The 23,405-nt window shown below is 36.2% G+C and overlaps 2 long non-coding RNA genes across 2 annotated transcripts in view; one reads left to right on the top strand and one right to left on the bottom strand.

Annotated features, from left to right (window-relative positions):
• LOC134804167 (uncharacterized) overlaps positions 1–23,405 on the bottom strand; it is a 194,915-nt gene that overhangs the window by 36,959 nt on the left and 134,551 nt on the right. The gene's annotated exons all lie outside the window — the stretch shown is intronic.
• LOC134804157 (uncharacterized) overlaps positions 1–23,405 on the top strand; it is a 460,972-nt gene that overhangs the window by 401,205 nt on the left and 36,362 nt on the right. The gene's annotated exons all lie outside the window — the stretch shown is intronic.

Here is a 23,405-nt window from a genome sequence, read left to right as displayed (position 1 = left end):
AAAATGAAAAAAAAAATAATACGACCTTTCCGTTTTTTTCAAATAAAAGCCATTTTTTTTTTAAATTTTAATATGTAGACAAAAAACAATAATTTTACGAAAAAGCCTTATTATTCCTCATTAAAAAAAAGTATAAACATGAATATGTTAATTTGATAACTCTGGATGAAAAAAATATATATTTAGACCTACTTTCGAACACAAGCTCACTAAATAGGATACAAAGATGTGAGCTATGCAATTCATGGCGTTTGATGGTGATGAGATCCCCTTTTGCATAGTGAGTCTTTAGGATCCTTAGGCCATTTTAGGAAGGGGAGCCATCTTGATTTTTGGTGCGGTGGGGTAGGGTGAGGGGGTAATTTGTCCCATAAAATCATAAATTATGGACGGCGGACTGGGGCTGGACAGATACCGGAGAAGTCTGGAAGCCTAGGTGGACCACCCAGCTCTATATCTGGTAATCCATCAGCCAAATAACAAGATGTGGCTGCAAGAAAGCCTGTAAAGGTCAATATTCCTGCATAAAACAAGGCCTGCCATGCACACACTTATGCAACTGTAGAGGATCTTGCGACAATTCCAGGTAATGTTTTGTTCACATAGCTTCTCAAAATCTTTTTAGGAAATAATATACAATGTAACCCATTTGAAGAATATAATAAATAAAATAAATATAAGCTGGAAAGAGAGGAAAACTAACACGGAAGTATTAAATTTGGTAGGTGAATAAAGATCTTTGCTGAGAACAGTTGAAAACAGAAGGGGAAATATGTTGGGGCACCTGATACGTCACGATACTTACATAAAATCTATAATTGAAGGCAGAAAAGAAAAACAGAGAGGCAGAGGAAGACCGAAACGTGCGTATTTGGACCAGGCCAAAGAGAAAATCAACGTAGTGACGTATCAGGAGCTCAAAACAGTGAATGATGTAACCTATTTTCATTGCTCTTGAGTGTATTACATTTAACACTTATTTTTATTTCATTTGTTGCAGTGTAATAGACAACGGAACAGTCATAGATGATATAGAAGATGATAGTCAATATTAAGTATATATTATATAGTTGCCAATTGTTCATTGTAGTAAAACTGTTTTATATATATATTCATTCTAGTGTCAATTTACTTCGTATTATTTGTTCTTAAGTCCATACATACACAATGACATAGTTTAAACCATATCGTTGTTTCCTATTCAATGGAATTTTTGTCCAAAGTAACTCAACATTTTATTTTATTTTGTCCACATCTTATTAAAATACATATACTATGTGTATACTTCTTGTAATGAGGAATAAATAGGGCTTTTTCGTAAAATTATTGTTTTTTGTCTACATATTAAAATTAAAAAAATATTGGCTTTTATTTGAAAAAAATCATAACGTCGAATTTAATTTATTCATTTTTTTTAATTTTTTTTAGATGAAAACGTATAAATTAAATTCCAGAAATGAATTCAGCATCCTTAAATTACACGAAAATGATACCAAACTTGACCACAAGGCAAAACTTTTTTTTTACAAATTCTGGGGGGCTCCTTAAGTCAAAATTTTGCATCAAAAATTCGATTGGCTCCCCTTCTTAAATCAATCTGAGAGACAAATGGAGCAACTCTGCAAAAGGAAATTCCATCATCATCATTTGCCGTATAATTAAGTGAAGGCCACGGACTAACATTTCTACGAAGTACAGTCGCTATCAGATATAACGGAGCGGCCAAGGTGATCACAATATCTGAACACGCACTCTAACGACTTGACAATAGAGGCGTGTTCAGTAGGGCTACCGCCAATACCGAAAATCGTCAATTGCGGGCATTTTTCTCTGTCACTCTAATTACGCCTTCATTGGAGTAAAAGAGTAAGATCCCCGCAATTTGCGAATTTCGGTTTTCGCGGTAGCCCCTCAGATATGTTTGTGAGCGCCTTGACCGCTCCGATATATTTGATGGCGACTGTGTACAAGACTGTCCGTCAAATATCATGGAAATCGGAATATGTCATTGGAAGTAGGTATTGAATGAAGAAATAATATACTAGTGGCTCTGTGAGCTGTAGACCTCGCGAGCAGAGCTTTAAATAACATGGTGCTAAGAGCTTTAAATATAGTAAATTAAAAAAAACAATACGAAGTTTATGTGTAAAAAAATACAAAAAGTTATAATATCCCAGCATACAATTACTGGGGATCGAACCCAGACCCTCTGTGCAAACAGAAAAGCGAACGTTTACAAACCTCAGTTTCGTCAACCCATCTAAGAACTATTTGGCTCACCAAATAGTTCTTAGGGGTCATCCATTAATTACATCACACGTTTAGGGGGGGGGGGGGCGTTTTTATCGAACGAGCGAGCGAAGCGAAGTGAAGTTCTTACTAGAGATGCAACGGATAGTTGTTTGGCCGGATACCGGATAACCGGGCTGGACTCTGGCCGAATATCCGGTATCCGGCCGCCGGATATTCGGCCGGCGGAACTATACCTATATTTTGAGTTTTGCAGGTGCGCGTCGTGCAGGTTTCGACCTGTACGGTTACCATCAGTTTGTAACTGACATAAACGCCGTCGAGAACGTATTTTACTTTCTATACATCCCGTTTGCACTAATATGCGAATGCGAGCGAGATGTATAGAAAGTAAATTACGTTCTCGACGGCGTTTATGTCAGTGACAAACTGATGGTAACCGTACTGTTTCGTAGTGAACGTTCGCGCGGACACATTTCTAGGATCGTAACGAGTTTTTTCATGTCATTACGTAGTAAGTTCGTTTATAGTTACAAGGGCGTGCGCGTATTTTTGTGTAAACAAATAAGTGTATTGTGTGACATTGGTTACGTATTCATTTCTATCTACTGTGTCGTTAGCATTATGACCGTGACTGTTTTTTAGATTCCTGCATTTTTTACCCCAAAATGTGTTAATTTTACTATCCGGTATCCGGCCGGATAGTAGGTCACTATCCGGTATCCGGCCGGATACTAAAATAAAGCCGGGTAGGCCGACTACCGGATAGTAACCGGATATCCGGTGCATCTCTAGTTCTTACATTCAACTTGGAACACACGGCTGGCTAGGGGCACGTCTAGGGTTGCCAGATCGAAAGGCGCTATTATCGGGAAACAATATCAATTTTTCGGGATTTTGGGACTTAAGTCGGGAAAAAAAAATTAGAGATGCCACGATTGCCACTATGCCATGATTCGGCAACTATTCGGTATTCGGCCTATTTGGACACTTTGCCCAATATTCGGTATTCGGCCGAATGTTGCCTACTATTTGGCCGAATACCGAATAACTGTTGCATCTACCTAAAAAGAAAAATTACAAAAAAATTACCAAAAACTAGGTATATTTAATATTTAAAATGTATTCTTGGAAAGTAGTTAAATACGAAGGCACGTTTTTGAGCATTTATCGATTACAAAATATTTTATTTTTATCATGGGTCTGATTTGATTGACTCTAATATACATTCATTAATTCTGTTCAACATAAAAAAATATCTTAGCAAACGTAGGTAGTGCTTTATTTGATGGCGAACAGTTTGCATAATAATTGTGACTCAAAATGTTCGCATGTCATGCCGAATATTCGGTCGCCGAATATTCGGTATTCGGTCGAGAGAGGGGCCGAATATTCGGTATTCGGCCAAATTCACTATTCGGGGCATCTCTAAAAAAATACATTCAAATTAAAGTAATTGTATTAAAAACAACGATATTTTACATTATTGGCACTACGTCAGCTCGCTCGCTCGACGACAGTTCGGAACTTGAAATTATTGTTTTATAACGTGAAGCTGTTTTTCGGGACAGTTTACACTTTGTCGGGAATCGGGAACACCTGCTAAAAATCGGGAGAATCCCGCCAAATCCCGACCATCTGGCAACCCTAGGCACGTCCCGGAATTTCGATGTTTTTAAGCTGAACTATCAGAGGATAGTTTGATACTCAAGAACTTAAGTAAATTTGTTCGTATTTAAATGAAATTGGGTAAACGTGTAGTTGAGGGCATTATATTTTAGTCATTAAATTATGAGCAGGCTCGATCAAGGTGTTATTGAGCTAGAAGAGCTTAAAAGGCTAGAAAGCTATTTGTGAGGGGTCTTGCTTTTCTGGTCATCTTATTTGCAAGGAAGTATGGTCGAGTTTGGTATCAAATGAAAGTGCTCGGCTTACACGTTTATAATACTGTTTTTAAATTTACCATTTTTAAATAATTAACAAGATAAAAATAAACATAATATAGGTATTTGACATTTCACAAGAAAGATAACGGCTTACCACAGATACAGTTGAATCTCTATGATGTTGTGACTTAAATCCAATACTCAATCTATCAGTTAAGGGCTCCACAGACCTCTTGCAATAAATCAAATGCGGTTTTCGATCCTATGCTATGATCTTTCATATGAAGATGTGTTATACACGTTCCAAAATTGAAGCACTCACCTCGTGTCATGTGTACGAGTTTGTCTCAGTCTGCCTGACGCAAGCGCGAAGTGTACACCGGTTAATACTTTTCCACAAATAACGTGTATTAAGCAACAAAATGCCGACCTGCGTTATGTTGAAATGCTCAAATTATCCACGGAAGCGCAAAAAAATTGACGGCGTCACATATCATTCGTAAGTAAAAGCTGAAATAATCCGTTTTTCTTTGATTTAATCTTGAAAGAAATAAAGTTGGCCGCCATTTTCGCCGGCTGACAGAAAGAGATAAGTTTATGTTCTTATCAGCGAGAATGACAAGGACGCGCCAACTGCGTACATAGATTATCATAGCAGAGGCGTCATGGTAAGTTGCATTCATTGTTTGGTGCTTGTCGTACAAATAAGAGAAATAAATTTCAACTTTAATATTAAAGTTTTTAACTTGCACGTATTTTTTCTTGTAATTAATTACAACAGTTGGAAAATTAAAGATTATTATTGTCCGGGTCGCGTCAATTAAGTAAATAGGTATATTGCTGTTTATACAAAGATTACTACAAAATTAGTATTTTTTTTAGGCATTTCATTTTCTCACACAATAACAATTAAGTATTATAACATAAAATTGTTAGTAAAATAAAAGGTTTTGTTGTTATTGAATTTGCTTTTTTTTAACTCGGTTTCGTGGAATGGAATATAGTTTATTTACATAGTTATATATTTTTACCGCTTTATTTACATTTGCGTATGAACTGTGCTAGTACCAGTATATATCACTTGATCAAAGGGAAGGTGAATGTTATTAATAGTATTCACGAAATAGGTAGAATCCAGTACATATAAAATATAAAAATACGGGGTGAAATTTTAACCACCATACATACATACTCTGCGTACTGAACCAGCCAATTTTTTTTTGTTACAAAAGTAACAATGATAAGTATAATATAATATCTTTATTTACATAACTAAATGTAAAAACTTTTTACTTCGGTAGCGAGTACATTACTGCATAGAACTGCACTAAAATGATTTGCACCCTCTGTCAAACATCTTATTCTTTGATATTTTTTTTCTTAATAAGTTTTACGGTTCGCGCCATCTCCACTATTTGCCGTCGTGTTATGGTGGTATCACTGATTTACCAAATTCACGCGCAAGTGACAAACACTAGCCGTCTCTTTTTTACGTAGGTATTCTTTTAATTGTGCCGTCTCTTTTACGCATTTGCGTATGAAGTTGTAAACAAATTGTAACTGATGCTGCCGTGACGTTGGCAGCATTGGTTGGCATCATTTTTTTCGCTTGATATGTTAGTGTATGGCATATCTACATATAAAAGATCATAGATCCTATGCCGACTAACAATAAGTAGGTGCATTTAATTGATCTTACTTTTGGCGAACCGCGAGTTCTCAGTTCGGGGCGAACTACTAGTTAGTTTAGTTTAATTAATAATACTTAATTCGATTTGCCGATTTCGTTGAAAAAATGTGACGTCACACCAGGGGGGGAGGGGTTTGCCAAATGTGACCAAGTGTGACTAGGAGGGGGGGAGGGGCCAAAAAACCTTGAAATTCGTGTGACGTAATTAATGGATGACCCCTTAGATGGGTTGACGAAATTTAGCTACTCCTTCTCAAATTAAAAATCTCAATACCTCCGAAACCAGCGATATAAATTTTCTGAATTTTTGAAACGACGGTGTTAATTCACGACAGCCGCAGGCTGGAGTGATTAAAGACCCGAGTTTGCAAATGCTTACCCCCGGAGTTATTCGCAATTAGGCCAAGAAAGGTACGCTCGGCTAGTATGGCGGAATGGAAATAATTAGTAATAGCTGAAATTTTCGGTGTACGGGACAGATAATAAATCTAGTGATTACGTCGACACATAATCCAAATAAATATATTACATTTAGGTATTTAAAAAAAAATGTAAAAATATAAAAAATCACAGAAAATTTGTAAAAAATATTAATAACATTTTTTTAAATTATACTCATAGATAAATATTTGCTTTATGACATTAAGCATGAATCACACAAAAAATAACTCTGTATCCTACATTTAAAGTAAGTAACCTACGGTTATTATTAAATTCAGTATATTTCCGTCCTCAAAAATGGTAATAGGCTATTTTTTCTCTCATTATTTCCAAATTACAATAAGTACAAGCGTTGCAATTTAATCGTACACTAAATAATACCGTATGGTGGGTTTTATGGGGTTGTGCATTAATTGCCTGGTTAAAAATGGTAATAGATCAATATCATATGGGATTTTCATTATGAGTTCTCTTTCGTCGAATACTGTAAAAATCGACTTGAAATATGATTCGTAACACAAAAAACCATCAAAAACATTATCGTTGCTTTAAAGTTGCCGCGCACGAGCCAGCGAGCTGACGCGATTGGTCGTTGCATGGAGCGGGGCGACGGAACGATGAAACTTCCATCGCCCCGAGCGCGAATATTTAAAAAAGTATTTAGTATATTTGCTATTTACTCGGTCAAAATATATGTACCAGTGAACGTAAAAAATATGGGAGACTAGATCCGAACTAATTATCAGCTTTAATCTGGGCAAGAGTGCTTTAAATAAGAAAGTAAATTTTACCTAATTGCAGGCTTTCCGTCTTTGCGTGCGCGTTAAATTTAATACAATAATAGGCCAATTATATAGGGCTATTATACTGACACACACCCAATTTGATAGCAGAAAAAGACCCGAAATTAAAATTTTCTTAGGGAAATCAAATCTTCGCGCCTATAAGTTTAAACCATTTAAGGTTCAATAGCGGTCATTTAAGTACCACCCCTCACCACTAAAATGTAATTATCAAAAACGACAGTTGCTAATGTTCCCTAAAGTAAGCATTTCTAGTTATTGCTGCAATACAGTGGTACCGGGCACCTTGCGACGCAAGGCCGAGCAGGAATCGCAAACCTTAAAATATTTGCACTAATTAATTGAGTTAGGATTTTGTTAGTACTCTTTAATTGAATAGCAAAAAATATAAGTTATGTATTAGAAATACCGTTTTTAGTCGATTATTAATTGAGTAATTATTGTTAAACTTATTTTTACCGTCGTGTGGTGTCGGTTAAAATTTCACTAGTAACATCATTTGGCGACTAGGGCAATAAAAGTCGACACCATAACCAACAAATTAACAAACAACAATAACCAACAAATTAACAAACAACAAAAATTTGCAGTAATATTCCAAAACTCGACTGAACGCAAGCGCACCGAACCGTGTCGCTCCCCTGACGCGACTCAGTGTCACAAAACGTAAGGCCGTGGTATTAACGTCAGCGGATAGCTGAGCGGCGAGCGATGACTGCAGGCGGCAATAAGGTGTTCAGTTAATGTTTTTATAATTTGAAATGACTTCGTTTCCATGTAGAAATAACCAAACAGACTTTAGAAGCATTTAATATTTTATTTGTGGCCGTATAAATTATGTTTTATTGGTAAATTAACTACAATTATTCATATTTGTGGATAAAACAATATACATACTATAATTAATACTAAATTAACATTAAATAAATACATTATTTATGACATAAAAATACATTGCGCGTATTTAACTACTTAGCACTGTTTAATTACGATACTTGTAAGCAAGTAGTAAAGTATATGGCTCCATCCTATCCTGTACCACGATATACAAGCGATAACATTTTTGCGACAGTTTTGTATAGATAATGGATTTGTCGCTAGAAAATTACGCTATCGAGATAAAAGTCAGGTCTCTGAGCGCTATTGAAACATTAAATGCTTTTTACTTATACATGTTTTAAATTTGCCGCGCTTTTTCTAGTCAAGCTGAATGTGTTTCACTATAGAATAGTAATCGAATTGGTTCAGATTTAACGTTTAATGCATATAAATAACATAATTAGTAAATAACATAATTTTGGACTAAGTACATTATACATGACATCAAGCTTTGGCGCACCGTGACCCTGAACGGCGCGGTAATGTGTTACGGCTGTTAAGTGAAGTCCAGACGGGATGATCAAATCGACCGATTTGATCAGAAATGAAATTGGGGTCAATCTCCAAATTAAGCAACAATTAAACAACTGTACCGATATTTGGAACCTCAGAATAATATACCCGGCCGGATACCGGATAGTAACTTTGCTTGATTTCAGAGTAAACAAATTGGATTTAAGAAACAGTCACTGTCATATTGTACATTACTCGTTTATTATTTCAAAACAATTTAAACATCCACTCACTTGCACGCGTAGGTACCTACTCATTTCGAACATAGAAATGAGTCCGCGCCAACGTTCACCACGAAACAGGTTAAAACCTGCACAATGCGCACCTAAAAACCGAAATGTAGATATTGTTAAATTTAGTTTGTAGTTAATTAGTTTTTTGGTGTAAGTGTATGAACCAAGGTCTGAAATAAATGATTTTTTATTTTTTTTATTGTTCCGCCGGCCGAAGATTCGGCGGTCGGATACCGAATATTTGGCCGACGGTCAGGCCGAATATCCGGTATCTGACCAAACAACTATCCATTGCATCATTTGCATCTCTAATTGAGAGTGGCAACACTGTCGTAGGTCGTATTGCCCTTTTCTAGCATATACGTCCCTCGCTCCTACACTCCCACCACACAGGCAGGTTGATTTGTCAGTTATACAAGGCAAATTTTCAAGTCATTGGCTTGCTGTTTTTCCATCTGGAAGGTCGTGAAGCTAAACTGCTGGTGAGTTTTTGAATTTGTACCTCAGTTTAGCTGACTATATTGAAATAGTTATTTATTTTACAAGGGGGCAAAGTTGTTGTTTAACCGCTCGTGCTAATATTGATACTTGAGCAAGTAAAACATTCGAAACATGGAATCTTGAGCGTTGCGAGGGTTTCAAAGCACGAGGGTTAAACAAAATTTGCCCCAAGTGAAACACAAAATGTTTCACCATACCAACCCGAAGCAAATATTAAATGTAAAAATATCATACAAATGAATGTTATTAAATATTTATGATTTAAAAGTCAATTCTACCAGCAAATATAAGAAAACAACTCAAAATTTGCATTTGATTCCTTTGCCTCACTTGTGAATAAAATGAAACTTTGCTCTCAGTTTTTGAAGCGCAAAGTAAGCCTTTCCGAGCTGGTGTGGTGAAAAACAGTTTCTAACGGCTTATGCCGCTCGAAATAAATAATTAAATTTTTCACGCCACTGTTCGGAAATGTGGCAATAGATGGTCTAAAACCAAGCTGGAAAGTAGGCAATAGCTGTAGCACCTGAACCACCACTACTACAATGTTTCATTGTTATCATCATCTGTCATTGGTGACAGTTCGCTACAGCAATGAGTATAATTTAAAACATAAAAATCAATAAAAGGTCTTTTTTGGCGCTACTTTTTCCTTCAAAAATAAATTTAGGTTATTTATAGGACCAATATCTTGTTAAAAAAAAAAGAAATGTCAAACTATTAATTCATTCAGTCAGTTCATTCGATTCACGCTTAAGGCGTTTTTTACTTTTGTAGCTGTTTGTGGTTTTTTTAGCAAAAACGCTTCTAAGTTTAGAGTCGGTTTGAAGCAAACAACAGAAAAACGCCTCTTAAATGTGATAAAAAAGAAAAAAGGCGGGATCGGAAAATTTTCACTGAATTGGATAGTACTATAAAATATAAGAAACACGTATCTACGCTCGCTATAAAAATGAGTTCTTCTAGTGAAGAAAATGATATTCTTACGCTGACGCCTACCGAAATTCAAGAGACAGCACAGGCAGTGGCTAGTAATTTGCTACCAGAGAAATCGCGGGCTAGTACTTATAGTTATGCAAATGTTTCCTTATTTCCTCGCAGCAGTCGTGAAAAGCACTATGTAATGCCTCGGCCGGAAACGCTAAAGATGGAGTCGTATTATTCGAGGGCCTCCACCAACGTGTCGGCCCTCAAACTCACTCGTCCATCTTTTAGCGGTTTTACGTCGTCTCCTACAATGTACTATAGTTGTCCGTTAAATTATCTAGCAAATAAAAACGATCCGGAATAGTGATGTGAAAGTGCAAGAGGATATTACAAAGAGAGATGCCTAAGAGTACCATACCATAATTAATACATGTGTCTTAGCTGTATATTGTATTGTTATAAATAATGTTAAAAATGCTTTATGTTGTTAATGTGTTCCAAATTGTGCCGTTTTGGCATTAGCTGTAAGGTGCAATTTGTTATTTGAAATAAATAAATAAATACAATAAATGTTAATTTTACAAAATGTACCTATCAAATTGTTAGGGCGAGCGAAGCGAGCCCTATCACTAATCGACGAAATATGCATTCTTGTGGTACACTTTACGGAAAAACTACTGCACTGTTAGGTTTGAAATTTAACATAGTAATTTAAATTCATGTCTAGATGTGTTATCAAACATAAAAATATCATTTTATAAACCTAAAAAAATAAAATAAAGTAATAACACTTTGTATTACTACTAGCGCCATCTGTTGGCAAAATGATGAATTAACATTCGTGCTAATGTTAATTATTTCTTTCTCTAACAGATGGCGTTAGTAATAAATAAATATTGGACATTCTTATACTACTTAACTACTTAAGAAGGCTTGTGTTGTGGGTATTCAGACAATACGATACCTATGTGGTGTTTTCAAGTTTAATAATGTCGATGGCGCTTACGCCATTAACAACGATGAATACCAAAGTGGGTACAATTTTGGATTCAACCCACCTCGCTTCACTTGGTTTGATTCCCATTTTAGCAATTAAGTTTTTGTGAATACCTACTAGAACAATCAATCTTGCTGTATGAGGTCAATTTACTCGTATGTTTTGTGACGCTGACGATGTGATGATCAGTCATGTTGTGTTAGCAAACTTAAATCGGGTATTTTCAGTTCGAGATACAGTTTTGGCGCCATTCATTGATTACGTAAGAGGATTTTGGGTGGAGGGGGGGTCGAACATATCTTATTTTTTCTTACAAGGGGGTGGGAGGGGGTTTTCATAGTTCTTAAGTAAGATCACAAAGATGCGATATATTTTTTTAATTTCTATGAAATTATGACGTTTAAAATAATACTTCCACACTCTATGCTATCAAACACGGTGCAGAGTTAGCTTAAACGAGCTCAAGTACCTTTGTACAGGTACAAATAAACATTCATAAAAATATTTTTTGAAAATAAATTATATTGGTGGCTGGACGGGGTCAGCCTATTCTTATTATTTCTTACCTAGGGTTGGGAGGGGGTCAAAAGCTAGCAAAAATTGTCTTACGTAATTAATGAATGGCGCCTTTAGTGTTACTATTGCTTTCAACCTCTAAAATTATAAATAAAGATAAGCATAATTAATACAAACTTCAGTGACTTAGGGCCGATACAGACGGACTACAACCCGACTGCAACTTGTATGGGAACTGCACGCCAATCGAAACGTCGGCGTGCAGTTCAGCAAAATGACCCAGTACCCTGGCAGTACCTAGTGGAACTCAGGTTTGGTGTAACAAAGGCACATTATGGTTTGGTCATCCGACTCATCTTGATGAGCACTTAGGAGAGTAGTACCCAAGATAGAGCCGATGCCGAACCCTGGCAGTACCTAGTGGAGCTCGGGTTTGATGCAACATACATAGACACACTCTGTTTTGGATATCCGACTCGTCATGATGATCACTGGGTAGATCAGTACTTTCAGTACCCAAGATAGCTGATGCTGAACCCTGACAGTGCCTAATGGAGCTCGGGTTTTATACAACATAGGCACACGCTGTTTTGGTCATGCAACTCGTCTTGATGAGAACTTAGGAAAGTAGTACCCAAGATAGAGCTGATGCTGAACCCTGGCTGAACCTAGTGGAACTCGATCAGGTTTGATGCAACATAGACACACGCTATTTTGGACATCCGACTCGTCATGATGAGCACTTGGGAGAACAGTACCCAAGATAGAACTCATGCTGAACCCTGGCAGTACCTAGTGGAACTCAGGTTTGTTGCAACATAGGCACACGCTGTTTTGGCCATCCGACTCGTCTTGATGAGCACTTAGGAGATTAGTACCCAAGATAGAGCTGATGCTGAACCCTGGCTGTACCTAGTGGAACTCAGGTTTGGTGCAACATAGGCACACGCTGTTTTGGTCATCTGACACGTCTTAATGAGAACTTAGAAGAGCAGTACCCAAGATAGAGCTGATGCTGGACCCTGGCTGTACCTAGTGGAACTGTGTGTGTTAGTTTATGTGCGGAGCAGCGTGATTACCGCCAGTAGGTGTCCAGACGGGATAGTTTTTCGATCAATTGTGTGGAGTGGACGCAAAAATAAATTCAAGAACATTGGCTCGCTGACCCAACATTATGTAGGAAAGCCAGTTGGGTTCCTTACAAAAAGTACTGGGCGACCGTGTAGGATGTAATGCACTTATGAAATTGTATATTACGTGTGGATGATATTGGCAATTTGATTTTGTCGTCTGGACACGTTTTTAAAGGACAAAGTAAAAGCTATAACAGACAGGCGTACCGGACAGCAACCGGTTCGGTACGTTAAGGTAGAAAACCTCCGCGAGCCCTTACAAAGCTCTGCTTTTTGCTAGTATACTTTACTAAATATCTCTCTCCTCACAGGTGTTACAATAAAGGGTGTACGTACTACATAATTAATTAAACACTCATAATATAATTTTATATTACATACACATAATAAGTATATCATAGGATAATATCCTATACATATTATGTATAATCACATTGGTTTGGCGTCTTCCCACCACCAGGCGATAACAAACATGTTTCAATATTATTCGTAGGTTCCGAATATCGATACAGCTGTTTAATGACAGCATTTACACAAAAATAAAACGCTAATTAAATAACTTATCATATCCGGAACTACAAATGCAACGGATAGTTGTTTGGCCGCATACAGAGGGCCTACCGCGAACCACGTTTAACGTGTTGCCTCCCTGTCACACTTACGTACGAATTTATAAGTGCGACAAAGAGGCAACACTTCGGACGTGGTTCGCGGTAGGCCCTCAGGATACCGGATGTACGGCCTGACCATAGGCCGAATATTCGGTATTCAGCCGCCGAATATTCGGCCGGCGGAAATATACCTACATTCCGGTTTTTCAGGTGCGCATTGTGGAAGTTTTGACCTGTTTCGTAATGAACTTTCGCGCGGACTCATATAGGTCTATCACTAGGTACGAAATTAGTGCGCGAGCTAGTGAATGGAACGTTTAAATTGTTTTAAAATAATAATCGAGTACGATTATATTCCGATATCAAGCATATAGTTACTATCCGGTATCCGGCCGGATATTAAAATAAGGGCGAGATAGGATATCGGATAGTAACCGAATATCCAGTGCATCTCTATTCGGAACCTAAAGTTTTAATGCTGCATGGTGCAAATATGTATGTATAATTTTGAGACAATGACTTGAAAATTTGTCTTGTATAACTGACAAAGCAACCTGCCTGTGCGGTAGGAGTGTGGGGGAGAGAGGGACGTATATGCTAGAAAAAGACAATACGACCTAGGGGCTGTCCATACATGACGTCATCTATTTTTGACGATTTTTGTCCCCCCCCCCCCCCCCTAAAATCATCCAAAAATCATGCTTCGAATGACACCGTTTCCTCCTGCGTCATGCTACAATCATCCAATGTCCAGACCCGCCCCCCCCCCCCCAAAATTTGAAATGACTTAAATTTATTAATAGCCCCCTACGACAGTGTTGCCACTCTCAATATTATTTATTCTTAGGTTCCGAATATGGTGCAAGGAGTAAGGTGCAAAAGTGTAAACATATATTTGACGTCGACTCTTATTATGCTATGTTATACTTATTATGGAACTTAGGAACATAAACTATGAATAGAAAGAGCACGAAATAGTCAATATAATACGTTTGTTGAAAAAAAAAGTCTACAGACGCTTAGGCGCGAAGGGTTATTGTCTCATAGAAAATTTGAATTTCGCGCCTTTTTCTACTGACAAAGTTGTTGGATAGACGTTAATATCAAATGAAAGAGTGGGCCTACACACTTCGCTGTGACAGAATGTGAAAGTGTCACCAAAACTGTCAAATGACTACGATAATAAGTATTCCTTTTATAATGCCACTCCACACTATGCCATTCTGAAATTAAATAAGACGATAGATAGTCATTCGCAATTTTTATTTTTGTATTGGGTCATAATTGACGTATATAATTACGAATATAATTTGAACATCAACCAATATTAAAATAATATTGGAAATGATATCAGTTATTTTTAATCAGCTATCATTCACGCGCGCGTTCATTTTGCTCAGACTTGGCCGCACAAATATTTGGTGCGAGCGAGACGCCCGCGCACGTTCGAATTGGCCTGTCACTTGTAGCAACTTGTAGGTAAGTACATACTTACCTACATACTATCCACGCGTCCTTGGCACGAACTCCCGCCACCGCCCGCATTGAAACTGTCCCCGCGCGCCGCAAGGAAATGTAATCCTTAGCATTAGCGCAAAGAGTTCAAATTTGGTAGTTTCATTTAGCGAATTTGTTAAAATGCACATATTTATTACATTGACCATATTTTTGTGTGATTATGTATTGAATATCACTTTGAACGTTATCAGAACAAAGTCTGCAAGAAATTATATCTATAACCATTTTTTCTAGCATGTTTAAGGCGTAAATATATATACAAGTGATACAAATAATATTGATGTCGGATTCTCGGATAAATAGCTTAATGAGGTAGTTTTATGGTAATTCAATCAAAGACCTAATTATTACTTTTTTTTTATATCAAGTTACGACGTATATCCGTGAGGCCCCGCCATTTATTGAATGAGTTATTTTCCGTGTTAATATTTTGACTGATTCCATTGTCGACTCATTATAAATATTATTTTCGTCACGTTTACGAACTAAAAATACTATTACTATTTTTAACAAACAAGAACGGCTCTTTTTTTTAACTATTTTTTTTTACCTACTTCCGGACAGAAAGTTGGTTGGATTCGAAAATAAAGTATCTTAAAATGATCTAAAGAACAGGAATAAAAAAAGAATTGCCTATTACTAATTAATGTTTAACGTAACCGTATCTTTACTGGAGGTTTTTCATCACACTTGCGAAGAAAAAACTAAATTTTAAGCGAAATAATTCTGAAATGCGGTGACATTTAAATCTTAAATACCTACTTATTATAGCCGTCGTTTACAAAATTTCGCTTACCCCCCCTCGGTGCACAATGTAGGTACCGCACTCATGAAATGTTCACCTTTTTCTTTAAAGCGTTATTCTACGAGTAAACCAGTGTTAAATATTAAAGTCGTTATTTTATTTTATCAGATTTTTAGTGTTCCGTACAAAACTTTGTTGTGGAACACTTATTTTTTCTTGTGATCCTTAATATTCAGTACAAAAATGCTTGTGCCGCACACTGGTGGAATCCCACCTTTAGGCTCACAGTATGTTACTTGACATAAAAGAAACACTTTTTACTAACATGCCATTTAATCGTTTTTAAACATGTATTTAATACGAGTAGGTACAGTATGTGGATTGTGGAATGACTAAACTAGTTGAACATTAAATGTCAAGAAAACAGTTAAACAATAATCATCTTTAATAATAAATAGGTCGTTAATATGGGGGAGTTATTTTATATTTTTCATCACACCAACTGGTCCCCAAAGGCTCTCTTGATTGTTCAAAAAACCGATAGCAAAGTTGAATTTTATTCACATGTGAGGCAAAGTAATCAAATGCAAATTTTGAGTTGTTTCCTTATGTTTGCTGGTTGAATATTGAATTGACTCTTACAGTTGATTGATATCTTACAGTTAATATTTTCTTCGGATTGGTGTGGTGAAAAATTTTGTGTTTCACTCGGGAGCACAATTTGTTTAACCCTCGTGTTTTGAATCTTTCAAATTTGGATTCTTTCGCTTGCTCGGGTATCAATATTACCACGAGCGGTTAAACAACAACTTTGCCCCCTTGTAAAACAAATAACTATTAAATATTTAACATTTATTCGACTACCTATTATACAGTCCATTACCTGTAGAGTGGACCAAGCTTACTTTGCATGGCCAGGCGTGGCTCACACCGCGATTTCGTCGCTTTGCTACAGGTAGCTAAAAGTACATCCGTTCGGCCCCAATTTTGGGGTTTGCCATAAGCCGCGCGTGGCGCTGTCGCCACCTAGCGCGGCCATATCTGTGCAGTGTGCTGATCGTAACAGACGCGTTTTGTTAGAGAGTGAGTCTTCTGTACCTAGTACTATTATTTATTCTGTGGCATGGCATAGAATGAATGAAAGTTTATTCATGGCATTTGCCAAGACGAAGTGTGGGAATGTAGGTAATAATTAATGTCAAAATATGACGTCTACACCGTGTTTTTTTTTGATTTCCGTTAATTTCAAGGGTGCATTCTTGAGCTTAAATCAAGTAACTTTCTCAAAGACACCGATATTCTAATTAACTCCATTTCGGAGATAATCAATAATTTATTTTTTTCCTATAAGGCCTCTACAAGCCTGTACACGTGTCTTAGGGACGATTTACATATTGATTAGTATTTAGAATGAGTTCATACATTTGCTACTCAACTTGAGTACAATCTCGGTCGATCGATGTTCGAAATGACATTGATATGTCACAGATTTCAATTATTTGGTTGAGTTAAATGTAATGCCCGTGTTACAACAACGCTATATGCTACATTTAATTACTTTTTAAACTTAATTATTTATTTAAAAAAAAGGATTTTTTTTTTATGCCATTTAGTTCTCTTAAACGTACTTAACCCACAGACAAAACATCCTCCAGACTTAGCAAAGTCGCGCTACCCCCTCTGCCACGCATACGGTAATTTTACTCCATGTTCGAGTCGAAAGTGTATTTGTGTGACGCCCGTGTCTTTGAACGGACCAATCACGGCACGGGACTTCACTCACCTCGTCCCGCGCACCCCCGCATTTTTGGCATCATCGGCATCGGTTGCATGTAATAATTGCTCTAAACTCGGTCTAGAGGATTCCTAGTCTATGACTTAACCATACCCCGAAGTTAACGGAATTCAATAAAAACACGGTGTATAATGACACGTCCTCACTTTTTTCTATTCAAATCGGAGCTACGTTAGCTTAGACCGAAGCTATTACCTATGGGACACAAATATTACAAAATCGGCCAAGTGCGAGTCGGACTCGCGCACGAAGGGTTTCCGTACTATTACGCAAAAAATCACGTTTGTTGTATAGGAGCCCCACAGAAATACATCAACTGTGAAAATTTCAACTGCCTAGCTATCACGGTCCATGAAATACAGCCTGGTGACAGACAGACAGACGGACAGCGGCGTCTTAGTAATAGGGTCCCGTTTTTATCCTTTGGGTACGGAACCCTAAATAAACATGCTAATATGTTGTTGAAAGAGCATTAGGTATCAGATGTAACAATTAGTTATATGCTTATTTTTTCGTGGAACATCAAAACACCTAAATGAGTCTTAAACCTTACAACATCTAAATCACATTCAAATGAGCTAATAGGTACCTAAATATTATATCAACAGTTCTGAAAAATAAGAAATTTCTTAATTGAAGCCATTTAACCTCGTAAGGCCCACCATACAAAGGAGATTAGGGTGACTTACACAATGAAACAAAAGAAATGCAACCTTATATCGTTTTTGAAAGGTTCAAATTAGATTGAAACAGAGTGTACATTGTAATGCACATTGGGCCTTACGAGGTTAAGACCAAATAAAAGTAATTCTGCGATTTTATATAAAACATAGAGTCAAACATTATCCCTTGCTGAAGTGGCACAAACAACTATTAAGTAATTGCATTCAAAATTATTTAACAATATCGAAATTAAATAATAATATACGAGAGTAATTCGCTCTACATGTATCGTGGCAGTATGTAGTCAGTACCTATGGTAATAAATAAAAGTTAATAATCAAATATATTAATTTATTATAATAATGATTAATGATATACTTACAGACTGATTATATTATAAGAGACTGAATAATTTAAAATATTGTAAATGAACAATGATAAGAATAAGTATATAGCCTGTAAATGTTGTAAATAATAAGGCCGTAAATTTGTAACACCTATTAATAAAAATATAATTCTAATGATTTTAACCTAAATTCCGCGTGAAAATATAGTTAGTAGTTAATACCTACTGAAAGTTTCTGGATCGAGGCGCTTAGAATAATTAAGCCCTATTTAGACGATGCGAGAACTCGCATGCGAGTTTCATTACATTGCGGTTTTTGATCGGTCGGTTGAATTTGACGTAACCAACAGTCCGCAATGTAACTAAAATCGCATGCGAGTTCGCGCGCCGTCTAAATCAGCCCTTATGCAATAAAACAATAGTTATTTGTTTTACAAGGGGGCAAAGTTGTTGTTTAACCGCTCGTGCTAATATTGATAGCCGAGCAAGCGAAAGATTCCAAAATTGAACCACGAGCGTAGCGAGTGGTTCGAAAAATGGAATCTTGAGCGTTGCGAGGGTTTCAAAGCACGAGGGTTAAACAAAATTTGCCCCCGAGTGAAACACAAAATTTTTCACCACACCAACCCGAAGCAAATATTAAATGTAAAATATCAAACAAAATCAAACCAAATCAAATCCAAATGAATGTTATTAAATATTTATCATCCAAAGTCATCATTTAAAAGTCAATTCTACCAGCAAACATAAGAAAACAACTCAAAATTTGCATTTGATTACTTTGCCTCACATGTGAATAAAATGCAACTTTGCTATCAGTTTTTGAAGTGCAAAGTAAGCCTTTCCGAGCTGGTGTGATGAAAACAATATTATTCATGAGATTTTTTTGAGGCACAATATTCAGTTGTTTTATTTTATAATGAAACCTGTTTGTGCGACTGTGCCGTAGTGCTTTCCATATAGGTCCGGTTTTATAGAAATAGCTATAATAAAAAAAATATGCATTACTGATTTAGTTTTTGTCCAGAAACTTTCAATATGCTTTAAGTAATTATAAGCAACCTTGACTTAAAATAAAACGAACCTTGTACTTTTCAACAAGCGATTTTTTATCGTATCATTACCTGGTCTGTCCGTCTATCACAGCCTTTAATGTACCCTTTAACGCAGAAAACATAGCAATATGCATTGCTTTTATGAGTCCTTTGATCTGAAAGGTGGCTAAAAAATAACTGCATTCCCGTCCGTTGCCAGGGAGGCTTTGATTTTAAAACCCCGAATCCCGATAAAAAATATACCTACCCTCCCCTATGGGAGGATAACGCTACGCGTGTGCGTAGACGTACACGTACGCGTTGTAATTTACTAATCCTTATGAGAGACGGCACACCGCTTGCGTGACGTGTGTGTGCACGGCTCCAACATATTAGCGCACGCGCACGAGGACGTCTAAGCACGCACAGAGCCGGTGTGCTCTGGCCTTCATACATTTTGTCTGGTCCATTTTCCATAAACTTTATATTTATGAGCAATTCTCAAAAAGTCTGTACATTTCGATCACATCTTTGATTTCTATAAAAATTGGTATGCTGGTAAAGTACACGAAGCTGAACAACTTCCACCACATTTTCCAAAATGTCCCAGAAAGTTTCTAAGAAACATTCCTTTTTTGTTACCAAATGTGTAAGGAAATCTGGTAACAAAACAGGAAAGTTTTATAATAACTTTTTGGGATTTTGGGAAATATGGTGGTAAGTTGTTCAGCTTCATTGTACTTTACCAGCATACCAATTTTTATAGAAATCTAAGATGTGATCGAATGTACAAACTTTTTGAGAATTGCTCTTATATTTATAAAATTTTCTATAAAATGGACCAGCCAAAATGTATGAAACTGCCAAATTTTATTTCGCGATTTCGGGGTTGGTCTCGTAGGAAAAGTTGCTCAGTATAATCCCAAAACCTCCCTGGCAACGGGAATGCAGTTATTTTTTTGGCACACTGTATAATGCCATTATGCAAAGCGAATTACACTCTTAAGGCCAGAGCACACCGGCTCTGTGTGCTTAGACGTCCTCGTGCGCGTACGCTAAAATGTTGGAGCCGTGCACAAACACGCCACGCAAGCGGTGTGCCGTGTCTCATAAGGATTAGTAAATTACACCGCGTACGTGCACGTCTACGCATACGCGTTCGGTGAGCACAGGCCTTACAATAATATTTTTATGGAAAAACTAAAATGAAAAGTTATCGCACCAGAGTTTAGGTCACACACCTATAACAAAGCATAGTCATGTAAGAACATCGAGATTTTGAAATTAGTGGGTTTACTCGTGCCGACCTGAAATTCGTTTCAACTTTCCCGTTAAAATGTAACTATAATAGAAAAAATAAAACTATTTTACACGTGTGCACTATGATATTTATATATATTTAGTTAAATAATTAAATTGTTCATAATATTTCTATAAGTATATATTCTTAGCGTTACCCTTAATCGAATGAAAATATAAATATTTAAAAAAAATTGAGAATTGAAGAGCTCACACAAAACAAAATTAAATGAATTAATTCGATGTTTTTAAAATAAAACAAGTAAACAACATTGCATCGAGCATTGTAAAACGACTAGAAAAATTTAGATTAGATTCCAATTTGGTTTCGTTAACCCCCGACGCAAAAAGAGGGGTGTTATATGTTTGACGCCAATGTCTGGCTGTCTGTGTCTGTCTGTCTGTGGCATCGTAGCTCTCCAACGGATTGACCGATTTCGACGCGTTCTTACATGAAAGCCAGTTTCCTTGCGGTAGTTTTAGCTATGTTTGATAGAAAACGATCCAGCAGTTTGAAGAGTATCAGCTCTTTTCCAAAATGATGTAAAGCATTTTTTGGCATAAAATTGTTTTTTTTTTTCATATAGCACAGGATTTTTTATTTTTTTTAAATCATTCTGCATTGGTTTGATAGACTTAATACATTGGGACCAGAAACATCAAGAAATAAGTTGTTAAGTATCATGCGATGTCTATAGAGGTTGCTCGACAGATCGTGTTAACAATAAGTAGAATGACAATCTACATGACATTAAAGCTGTCCAAGGGGCCTCTACGTGTTGGATATATCCCCACTCAAGCCTATCAAAAGACCGGGATTTATAGACCCGTGAAATCCAATAAATAATATGTATAATAATAATCCGTAGCAACCTTAAATGAAAAGGTAAAAGTCTTTTATACATGATCATCTTACGGTAAGTTATACCAATAAAGTAACTTATCGCTAATAATAATAAATAATTTGTTGATTAATTAATTGTAACAAAACATGCGATATTTAGAGACAATTATCATGATAAAAATACTTAATATAAGTATAATTTATGGACTAACCTACATTTTTTTTATACCGAGCATTAAAATTCGATTAGAAATCGACTAGATTTTTTTATTTTGATAAAATTGATTTCTTTGCACATCAATTTATAATATGGGTACTTATGCGAAAATACCTTTACGACTAGTTTTTTAACATTCAGATATTATTCAATGCAATTATTTTTTTGTACATTTTTACTATTCTATTTTTTTATAAAATACACATATTTTAGAGCTTGGATAAATATTATCATGTAATTCTTGTTTTTATTTTCTAAATATTATAACGTTGAAAAACAATGTAACACTAAGATTCATTTGATTTTTACAATTGAATTACAAAGAGTACCTCTATCAATGTTTTTTATTGTTGAAAATAAATAAAAATAAAAAATGAAAGTAAAAATTAAAAGGTCAATGTGGCTAATTCCGTCATAGGGACTATTCCGTCCACTAGCGTTTTTCACGAACAACAAACAACATTGATAACTTCGTGGACAAAGCAGCGATTGCTTTTAGTTACAGCAATCAAAAGCAAATGTTTTTTTTTCCTACGATTGATAATCATAGAAATAATATATGCTCGTGGACGGAATAGCCACTATGATGGAATTAGCCACATTGACCTTACAATCCTACCGAAATGAATATTAATATCCATAAAATATCATTTATAATCTGACCGTATCTGTTGCCAAATTCATTTATAAATATAAGTAGACTATGTATGGCCTTGATAGTTACCTTGTATGATTAATATAGAGATTTTTTTAAATTATCCTCCGAATATCCTTACCGTCTAAACAACGAGATTGATTACATCAATAGTATTTTTAAAATATTTTTAAATATTATTGGAATGCAGCGTTTACCAAATATTGCATTCGTCAAACCTTAAAGTTACAATTTGGTCCTAGTAACATTTGTGAAATACCACTGGCCAGTCACTAGGATTACAGTTACATAGGCCAGTCAACTTTTAAAGCCACACTTATTCTGTCTTTACCGTTACATTCTAACAATTAGCCACTTTAATCCCTCCCTTTTTGGGGGGTAGTCAAGAAATAATCGTGGCTAGGGCATCAGATCACCTTACTATGAGGGAACAGCCGTGCCAAGCGGCATCACCTGAGACATGCACTACACTTCCCTACTATATGTAGATAGTAATCCATGAAAGCGCGTTGTATTTTGCGGTTATTGATAATAATTTTACAAAGTGGACACTTATGATAATTCCATATGTTTGAAAAGGAAACATACAGTCCGTTAACTCTCAGAATGACCTTCGTTTTTCGGGTAAAATCGGATGTAAGCGCGAAATAGAAAATGACAGTTCCTTACTGATTTAGTTGCAATCCAAGACCCAAAGAGTGCAGTCGTCTTTTCAGCCTTAAACTATATAGTCAATACCACCATAACTAGTAGGTAAATATTTAAATTCATACATAAAAATGTATAATTTTGCCATATGAATAGGGGATATTACTGAAATGTTCTGCCGCCAGAGTGCAGCACTACCGACTCAGTAAATTCATAGACTAACTTATACATACTGTGCCTTAAACTGTTTTTTGAAAAGTTTTC

This window comes from Cydia splendana, chromosome Z (assembly GCF_910591565.1).
Source record: "Cydia splendana chromosome Z, ilCydSple1.2, whole genome shotgun sequence".
Lineage (NCBI taxonomy): Eukaryota > Metazoa > Arthropoda > Insecta > Lepidoptera > Tortricidae > Cydia > Cydia splendana.
The sequence above is the reverse complement of the archived record's forward strand: the minus strand, read 5'-3'. Positions and strand labels throughout refer to the sequence as shown.